This window comes from Asparagus officinalis, unplaced genomic scaffold (assembly GCF_001876935.1).
Source record: "Asparagus officinalis unplaced genomic scaffold, Aspof.V1 AsparagusV1_Un43, whole genome shotgun sequence".
Lineage (NCBI taxonomy): Eukaryota > Viridiplantae > Streptophyta > Magnoliopsida > Asparagales > Asparagaceae > Asparagus > Asparagus officinalis.
The window spans coordinates 143,917-154,599 of record NW_017972309.1 but is presented as its reverse complement, the minus strand read 5'-3'; the positions used below and the strand labels follow the sequence as shown (position 1 = coordinate 154,599).

General features: G+C 39.5%; 1 pseudogene; it reads right to left on the bottom strand.

The window, feature by feature from the left end:
- Positions 1-656: 656 nt before the first annotated feature.
- LOC109827123 lies at positions 657-10,276 on the bottom strand (annotated as a pseudogene).
- Positions 10,277-10,683: the final 407 nt, after the last annotated feature.

Here is a 10,683-nt window from a genome sequence, read left to right as displayed (position 1 = left end):
TTAAAATAAATATATCAACCTCGTTTTTATATATCTTCACAATATTCAACTGAAAGGAAAAGAATGTTGATGCAGTTTATAAGGCTGCAGCAACTATGAAAAGAATATCTTAAGACCCCGTTTGGCAAAGGGTTAAGGAGGAGGGATTAAAGAGAAGGGTTAACTTAGTTAATCCATCGTGAAGGGTTAAAAAAATCCTAAACTCGTTTGGATATGATAGTTAAGACAAGGGGTTAAGTCTTTTGTGTTTGGCAAATGAAGAGGGGTTAATGAGATTAATCTCATTATTTTTTTAAAAAATACCACTTTCGCCCTTATTGAAGATTTATAAAAAATTACCTAATCAAAAACGAAAAAATTAGTGAATCCCTTACCCGTTCTCAATGCTTTCCAAGCCAGAATCCCTCACAACCTTCATCATTAGCTTATCGCAAGATGCAATAGTCTCAAGAAACTGCTTATGATCTCAGACAAATTTGTCATCTCCAGCAATGAGTTAGTGAATCTAATACCACTGAGCGGGTTTTTGATCTCTTGACAAATGTAAGTGAGCTCTTTCATTCTTGCAAAACATTTCTTTTCCTGCTGCCTCTGGATTTCAAGAGCCCGCTGCAGTTCAGAACTAGCTATTTGTAGGAAACAAAATGCTCCAATTATATGTCCATCAATTTTAGTCCTTGCATTTGCCGTCAATAATGCCTATACAAATTTGCCATTCTTATCAAAGAATGCAAATGGATACTTGTCTGTCTCCTGACCCTCGATTGCATTGTGTATTCCACTCTGAGCAACATGTGTTCTCATCCGAAGCAAATATTGGGGGAATCAAAGGGTTGGGACTGTGGAGCAACTAAGTTTTCTTTTTTAAAACATAATGAAAGAAGTCTTAGAAGCACAATACCTCTTAAGGCTCGGCTCAGAAGCTTTTCAACAACATCTCTAGACTCCCCAAAGACGAGATCTTGAACTAATGATTTCCCCATGGCTTCATCAACAGACAATCCAGTTAGCTCAGCAACTTTAGCATTCCACCCATTTATTTTCCCATCGGAATCAACAGCAAAGATCGGTATTGTGGCTGTCTCAATCAACCTCACCATCTCCCTTGCAACTGAGCTCAACTCATCGATCCCTTGCAACCCCAACTCTCCAAGCTGCCCACCGATAATAGCCTTGGAATTGCTTGTGCCCTCCACTGCATCCCTGAAAGAATCTCTCAAAATAAGCTACAGTGAATGTATAGCGTCCATTTCCGCATTCTCCCATGGCAAGCTCCTTCTCTTGACAGCCACCTCAAGGAAAGCCTTGAAGGATGAACGAGCGATGGCGTAGAAGGGCTTGCCGGAGTGCTTGGAGTGGATCTAGATGGGGTTTAGGAGGGTGATCTCACGCGCGGTGGCAGCACGCTCGAGGAGGGCGGCGGGGGATGGGGTGAAGAGGGAGCGGACGTCGGTGCCGAGGGTGAGAGGGTCGGATCTCTTGTCGTCGTCGAGGACGAGGACGGATTGGGGGACGAGGTCGAGGAGGTCGGGGGAGTTCTCAGAGAAGGCGAGGAGGAGGAGGGAGGATCCGTCGATGGCGAGGGTGCAGCTGAAGGGCTGGATGTGACCAACGCACTGAATTGGGGGAGGTAGGCGGTGATCTGGTGCTCGTCGGCGGCGGGGGCGGAGGAGGAGTGGGCGTGGAGGGAGTGGCAGTAGTCGAAGGACTTGCCGGAGGACTGCTTCTACTCGAACGCGGCGTGGAGGTAGCCAAATTTCCGCTGGTGCGGGTTAGTTAATCATGGAGCTTTTTTTTCTGTTTGGCAGGATAACGAAGGGTTAAACCCTCTTAACCCTTCATTTAACCCATTGCCAAACACAGCCTAAAAGAGTATATTTTAAGTATTTCAACACATATTTGGCATGCACCCTCCACACATGAAGTGAAAATTTTAACTAGCTTATATGAGCTGCTGTTATGCAAAAACGGAAAAATATTTGAGGGTGATTTTTAAATGCGACGTTATAAATAACATTAGTTTGGTTAACAATTGCTCCTCAATCTTTTTGGAGATGTACTCTCTTAGGGGTGTTTGATTGTACAATTTTATAGAAAAGTTTTCTCAAAATGTCTGACAAATGGCAATTATATAATTAAAAAAAATTGTAAATTTTCGTAAACTGTGTTTGGTTCAAAAAAATTACAGAAATATTTTTGTAAAGTACAAAAAATTACCAACATTTATAGAAATCAATTTCCTCTCAAAATGGACGAAAATCACCGAGAAATCTGACACCACATTAACATTTTTCTTTAAAGTTTACAATTTTCTATAAATTTAGGGGATGTTTGGTTCAATATCTACAAATTATAGAAAATCTTGCTCTTTTCTATAAAGTTATGTGTCATTTTTTTGTTTTTAACCAAACAAACAAAGTTTGAAAAAAAGAAAATTGTTACTTTTTGACTTCTCAAAATTTTTCCTATAATTTTTTTAAGAAATACAAGGAAATTATATTTTGGGTGAAAAATATTTCCTATAATTTATAGAAATTGAACCAAACACCCTAAGTCAATGAGGCTCAAATTATCGCAAATCATATCATTACTTGTAACTCTAACATATCTCAAGGACTTGTAACCAAGTTGCTCACATGATCGCCGTCATTGCTTTCAAGCCTCACTTATAGCGTACATTTTGTTCTTTGGTAATTTTCCGAATGAGCTATTTGAACCTTTTTACGTACTTGTAACAATTCTATTTGCCCCTAGAAAGCTATGATTGTTCTCTATTTAAAAAAATCTCATCTTCGACCATTTCCTTCATTATTTAATAGAGATTGTGTCTTAATTCTTAATTCTTAATTCTTTCTTAATTTATATTAGACCCTAAATTTTTTATCTTTCCAATTTACATTCTCAAATCTAATATGCTGTGATAAATAGCACACTCGTAATTTTTGAATACTAGATTTTAAATTCTTTCTAGATTTAATATTATAATTCAGATATTGATATTTCTAATTGACCCAAATCTCTTTTAGTCACATAAACTAGCTGATTACTACAATATAATATAAACAAAGTTTGTTATATATAATAATTGATAGAGATGGGGTGTAAACTAGAAATACAAAGATTCATGGGAAATATGTGTCCAGACCCTAAAAATAGAAACTTCATGTGCTGCAGCCCCTCTTAGTTTCCCCCGTGTGATTCAGCCCCTTGAAGTGTGACACTTTGTACTGCAACCTTTTTTTAGAAATTATTACATGCCAGCTAAGCTAAAATCCCCAAAATAACATTATCCCCTCTCTTCAATCCCTCAAACTCAGCTCTCTCATCCTCTCTCTCTCTCTCTCTCTCTCTCTCTCTCTCTCTCTCTCTCTAAAACCAAGGGCTTTCTCAAGCTCGTCGCCCTCGCCCTCCTCGCCATCGTCGTCACCGCCTCCGCCTAGGCCCCTAAGCCTCGCCCTCGAGTTTGCCGCAACGAGCCTGTTATGTTTGCTGGATATGAGAGAAAAATCATGGAGTTTAATTAAGTATTCAGTTCATTTGTTTCTCATGTGTGACTTAGCCTTGTGTTAGAAAAGCAAGGGCTCAAGGAAGTCTCGTGATTTACATAAATCAAAATTGTATTTTTTATGTTGAGGCTCATGGACGTAATTGCGGGTTTTGAAGTCAAAGAAGAAAGTGAATGACATGGCTAGTTTTGACTTCAATTCTAACGAGACTTTTAATGTCTTCTTTATTTTTTTACTTGTGACTCTCCTCTGTTGATGAACCAACAACACCCTCAATTTCTTTTCTTTTTTTCTAATCGGAAAAATAATTGTGTCTTGATCTTATATCCAAAATCTTAGTTCTTAAGCTCTTGGGCTCTCAAGTTAGTTCTAACTTGCCCCATATTAGTTCTAACCCGCCCCATGTTAGTTCTAGCTCGCCCCATGTTAATTCTAGCTAGTTGAGGCAAGTTAGAACTAATAATATTCGAAGCGATATAACGAGAGGTAAAAAATAAGCCCAAGTGAAAGGAAGATACCGTGTGATAGAAAATATAAAGGGCTACACATCGGCGAAGATGGTGGTGAAAACGGAGACCGGAGGTGGCCGGAAAACGCGCGCGAAGTCGGCACGGCGCTGCTGTTTTCTGCTCGCTGCTACCATCAAGCGATATTTCAGATGTTACCGAGAGAGATAGAGAATGAGTTAGAGCGTGATACAAATTGGAGGTGATAGGTAACATGTAGGGCTAGTCACCAAAGAAGAAATCGGTGAAAATAAGGATTGGAGGTGATCGAAAAGTGCATACGAAGTCAGCACAAAACTACAATTTTCTGCAGTGCAATCTCTCGCAGTTCGCTTTTGTTCTTCCCTGTTTAGAGCTTTTCGCCGTTGTCTGGGCTTGCCGGAGGTAGGAGGAGGTTGTTGGGGTCGTCGGGGTGTCTCGGTGGGCTCCACCGGATGTGGGAGGTGTTTTTCTCAAGTTAGTTCTAGGCTCTTGGTCTCTCAAGTTAGTTCTAATTTGCCACATGTTAGTTCTAACCCGCCCCATGTTAGTTCTAGCCCGTTTCATGTTAGTTCTGGCTAGTTTTAGCTCTAATTAATCTTAGTTCTAGGCCCTTGGGCTCTCAAGTTAGTTCTAACTTGTCCCATGTTAGTTCTAACTCGCCCCATGTTAGTTCTAACCCGCCCCATGTTAGTTCTAACTTGCCCTATGTTAGTTCTAACTCGTCCCATGTTAGTTCTAGCCCGTCCCATGTTAGTTCTAGCCCGTTTCATGTTAGTTCTAGCTAGTTTTAGCTATAATTGATCTTAGTTCTAGGCTCTTGGGTTATCAAGTTAGTTCTAACTTTCCCAATGTTAGTTCTAACCCGCCCCATATTAGTACTAGCCCGCCCCATGTTAGTTCTAACTAGTTGGGGTAAGTTAGAACTAACAATATTCGAAGCGAAATAACGAGAGGTAGAAAATAAGCTCAAGTAAAAAGAAGATATTGTGTGATAGACAATATAAATGGCTACACACCGGTAAAAACGGTGGTAAAAATAGAGACCGGAGGTGGCCGGAAAACACGCGCGAAGTCGGCACGGCGCTGCTGTTTTCTGCTCGACGTTACCGTCGAGCGATGTTTCAGACGTCACCGAGAGAGATAGAGAATGAGTTAGAGTATGACACAAATTAGAGGTGATAGGTAATATGTAGAGCTACTCACCAAAGAAGAAATCGATGGAAACAGAGATTGGAGGTGATTGAAAAGTGCGTGCGAAGTCGGTACAAAACTACAGTTTTTTGCAGTGCAATGTCTCATCGTTCGGGTTTGTTCTTTACTGTTCGGAGCTTTTTGCCTCTGTCCGGATTTGCCGGAGGTGAGAGAAGGTTGTCGGGGTCATCGGGGTGTCTTGGTGGGCTCCGTCGGAGGTGGGAGGAGCTTTTCTCCGTTCCCAAGAGCCTAGAACTAAAATGAATTAGATGTAGAACTAGATAGAACTAACATGGAGCGAGCTAGAACTAACATGGGGCGTGTTAGAACTAATATGGGACAAGTTAGAACTAACTTAAGAGCCCAAGAGCCTAGAACTAAGATGAATTAGAGTTAGAACTAGCTAGAACTAACATGGGGCTGGCTAGAACTAACATGACATAAGTTAGAACTAACATGGCATAATTTAGAACTAAAATAACACAAACTGGTCATTTACTATCTAATACCGTTCGAATCTGTAAAAGCTTAAAAGACCAAAGCTGTAGGTTTCTTCAACGGATTTCTAACAAGTCTTAAATCACCTTATTCTGAGTTCGGACGAAGAAATTACAGCAAAAATAATAATGTAAACTAACATGACACAAACTGTATATAAGAGCTGGAAAAGTCTAAAAGACCAAAGTTGTAGTTCTCTTCAACAGCTTTCCAACAAATCTTAAATCACCTCATTCCGACTTCGAACATAGAAACTACAGCAGAAACGATAATGTAAACTAACATGGTATAGATTAGAACTAACATAACAGGGGCTAGGACTAACATGACATAAGTTAGAACTAACATGGTATAAGTTAGAACTAACATGGCACAAACTGATCAATTACTATCTGATTTCGTTCGAATCTGAAAAAGTTTAAAAGACCAAATTTGTAGGTCTCTTCAACGGTTTTCCAACAAGTCTTAAATCACCTCATTCTGGGTTCGGATGGAAAAATTACAGCAAAAACAATAATGTAAACTATAGGTGATTTAAGACTTGTTGGAAAGCCGTAATTTACATTGTTGTTTTCACTGTAATTTCTCCATCTGAACTCAGAATGAGGTGATTTAAGACTTGTTGGAAAGCCGTTGAAGAGACCTACAACTTTGGTCTTTTGATATTATCCAGATTCGAACGATATCAGATAGTAAATGACCAGTTTGTATCATATTAATTCTAACTTATGCCATGTTAGTTCTAACTTATGTCATGTTAGTCATTGCCCCTGTTATGTTAGTTCTAATCACACCATGTTAGTTTACATTATCGTTTCTGTTGTAATTTCTATGTCCGAAGTCGGAATGAGGTGATTTAAGATTTGTTGGAAAGTTATTGAAGAAACCTACAACTTTGGTCTTTTAGACTTTTCCAGATCTTACATATAGTTTGTGTCATGTTAGTTTATATTATTATTTTTGCTATAATTTCTCCGCCCGAACTCGGAATGAGGTGATTTAAGACTTGTTGGAAAGCCGTTGAAGTGACCTACAACTTTGGTCTTTTGAACTTTTTTAGATTCGAAGTGTATCAGATAGTAAATGATCAGTTTATGTCATTTTAGTTCAAACTTATATCATGTTAGTTCTAACTTATGTCATGTTAGTCCTAGCCCCTGTTATGTTAGTTCTAATCTACACAACGTTAGTTTACATTGTTGTTTCTGCTATAATTTCTCCATTCGAAGTCAGAATAAAGTGATTTAAGATTTGTTAGAAAGTTGTTGAAGAGACCTACAACTTTGATCTTTTAGACTTTTCCAGATCTTACATACAGTTTGTGTTATGTTAGTTTACATTATTATTTTCGCTGTAATTTCTACGTCCGAACTCGGAATGAGGTGATTTAAGACTTGTTAGAAAGCCGTTGAAGAGACCTACAACTTTAGTGTTTTGAGCTTTTCCAGATTCAAATAGAATCAGATAGTAAATGATCAGTTTGTGTTATTTTAGTTCTAACTTATGTCATATTAGTTCTAACTTATGTCATGTTAGTTCTAGTCCGCCCCATGTTAGTTCTAGCTAGTTCTAGCTCTAATTCATATTAGTTCTAGGCTCTTGAGCTCTCAAATTAGGTCTAACTTGTCTCATGTTAGTTCTAACCCGCCTCATGTTAGTTCTAGCACGTTCCATGTTAGTTCTAACTAGTTCTAGCTCTAATTTATCTTAGCTCTAGGCTCTTAGGAACGGAGAAAAGCTCTTCCCACATCCAGTGGAGCCCACCGAGACACCTCGACGACCCCAAAAATCTCCTCCCACTTCCGACAAGCCCGAACAGCGGCGAAAAGCTCCGAACATTGAAGAACAAACCCGAACGGTGAGAAATTGTACTGCAGAAACTGTAGTTTTGTGCCGACTTTGCACGCACTTTTCGATCACCTCCAATCTCCGTTCTGCCGATTTCTTCTTTGGTGAGTAGCCCTACATGTTGCCTATCACTTTCAATTTGTATTATGCTCTAACTTATTCTCTATCTCTCTCGGTAACGCTCGAAACATCGCTCGACAGTAGCAGTGAGTAGAAAATAGCAGCGACGTGCCGACTTCACGCGCGTTTTTTGGTCACCTCCGGTCTCCGTTTTCACCACCATCTTCGCCGATGTGTAGCCCTTTATATTATCTATTACACGGTATCTTCCTTTTACTTGGCTCATTTTCTAACTCTTGTTATATCACTTTGAATATTATTAGTTCAAACTTATTCTAACTAGCTAGAACTAACATGGGACGGATTAGAAATAACATGGGATGTGTTAGAACTAACATGGGGCAAGTTAGAACTAACTTGAGAGCTCAAAAACCTATAACTAAGATGAATTAAAGCTAAAACTAGCTAGAACTAATATGGAGCGGGCTAGAACTAACATAGGGCGGGTTAGAACTAACATGTGGTAAATTAGAACTAACTTGAGAGCCCAAGAGCCTAGAACTAACTTGAGAAAAGCTCCTCTCACCTCCGGTGGAGCCCATCGAGACACCCTGATGACCCCGACAACCTCTTCCCACCTTCGGAAAGCCCAGACAGCAGCGAAAAGCTCCGAATAGTGAAGAACAAACCCGAACGGCGAGAGATTGCACTGCAGAAAACTATAGTTTTGTGCCAACTTTGCACGCACTTTCCGATCACCTCTAATCTTCGTTTCTGCCGATTTCTTCTTTGGTGACTAGCCCTACATGTTGCCTATCACTTCCAATTTATATCACACTCTAACTCATTCTCTATCTCTCTCGGTAACATCCGAAACATCGCTTGACGGCAGCAGCGAGCAGAAAACAGCAGCGCCGTGCCAACTTCGCGCGCGTTTTCCGGCCACCTCCGGTCTCCGTTTTCACCACCGTATTCATCGGTGTGTAGCCCTTTATATTATCTATCACACGATATCTTCCTTTCACTTGGGCTCATTTTCTATCTCTCGTTATATCATTTCGAATATTGTTAGTTCTAACTTATCTCAACTAGCTAGAACTAACATGGGGCGGGATAGAACTAACATGGGGGCAAGTTAGAACTAATTTAAGAGCCCAAGAGCTCAAGAACTAAGATTTCGGATATAAGATCAAGACACGATTATTTTTCCCGATTAGAAAAAAAAGAAAAAAAATTGAGGGTGTTGTTGGTTCATCAACAGAGGAGAGTCACAAGTAAAAAAATAAAGAAGACATTAAAAGTCTCGTTAGAATTGAAGTCAAAACTAACCATGTCATTCACTTTCTTCTTTGACTTCAAAACCCGCCATTACGTCCACGAGCCTCAACATAAAAATACAATTTTGATTTATGTAAATCACGAGACTTCCGTGAGCCCTTGCTTTTCTGACACAAGGCTAAGTCACATATGAGAAACAAATGAACTGAATATTTAATTAAACTCTATTATTTTTCTCTCATATCCAACAAACATAACAGGCCCGTTATGGAAAACTCGAGGGCGAGGCTTAGGGGCCTGGGCGGAGGCGGCGACGACGATGGCGAGGAGGGCGAGGGCCAGGTCGACGAGCTTAAGAAAGTCCTTGGCTTTAGAGAGAGATGAGAGAGAGAGAGAGAGAGAGAGAGAGAGAGAGAGAGAGAGAGAGAGAGAGGGGATTGAAGAGAGAGAGAGAGAGAGAGAGAGAGAGAGAGAGAGAGAGAGAGAGAGAGAGAGAGCTAGGTTTGAGGGATTGAATAGAGGGGATAACGTTATTTTGGGGATTTTAGCTTAGCTGGCATGTAGTAATTACTAAAAAAAGTTACAGTATAAAGTGTCACACTTTAAATGGCTGAATCACATGAGGAAACTAAGAGGGGGTGCAGCACATGAAGTTTTTGTTTTTGGGGCATAGACACATTTTTCCCAAGATTCATAGTTCTAATATATTAAGGAAAAAAAAGTGGGGGTGTCTTAAAATTGTTTTTTTTTCGAAAAAGGACAAAATCAAAATTACTCTGAACCCCAAAAAACCCAATTTTAATGTTTCTCAATCAAACATTTTGAATATTATTATGGAAAAATTCTAAAAATAGACCATATTTGCTAAATATTTAGCAAAATCGACCATTTTGCTAAATATTTAACAAAACCGACCTCTTTTTGGCCTGTTGGCCAAAAAGAGGTCGATTTTCAAAAAAGTGCCTTGAAAACATACAGGACTACTAGTCCCGTATGTTTTTCAACACAGTAATTAGCGATTAGAAAATATACGGGACTAGTAGTCCCGTATGTTTTCTGACAGCTATCCGTTGTTGAACAAAACGTACGGGACTACTAGTCCCGTACATTTTGAAGACCCAACTTAGTCATTTCTACGGGACTACTAGTCCCGTAGAAAAATCGAATAAATCACACTATGTGCCCTAAATTCCGCTATTCCCCTTAAAATCTAACTTCTCTCTCCACCTTCACTCCCAAACCCATCTCAATCTCTTCACCTTCACTCCTAAACCCATCTCACTCCCTCCCAAACCCATTGAAATCTCTCACAAACCCGATTTTCACACCCAAACCCAATCTCCATCTCTCCCAAACCCGATTTCCACACCCAAACCCAATCTCCATCTCTCCCAAACCAATCTCCATCTCTCCCAAACACAATCTCTCTCTCCCAAAGCCAACTCACCCCCCTCCTCCCTCAAATCTGATGCCGAACTTGATCTCCGACGCTAACGAGACCCGATTTCGTCAAGGTAACAATTTCAATTTTTTTCATAAATTTCTCCAATTTTGTTTAGTTAATATGTATATTTAGAGGTATATCTAGAGGAAATAATGAATTATGATCATTAATTTGTAAAAATATCTAATTTGTATACGTTAAATTTTAATTCTTCAGTTAAAATGGCAAATAGAATTCTGATTATTTGCTTATTCAATGGGAAATTGCGTGTTGGAATAAATAATTTGCCTATATATAATGGAGGCTCTAGGAAAATGTTCATGTTGTCTAGAAATTGTAATTTTGGTGGAATGATGGAGCAAATATACAG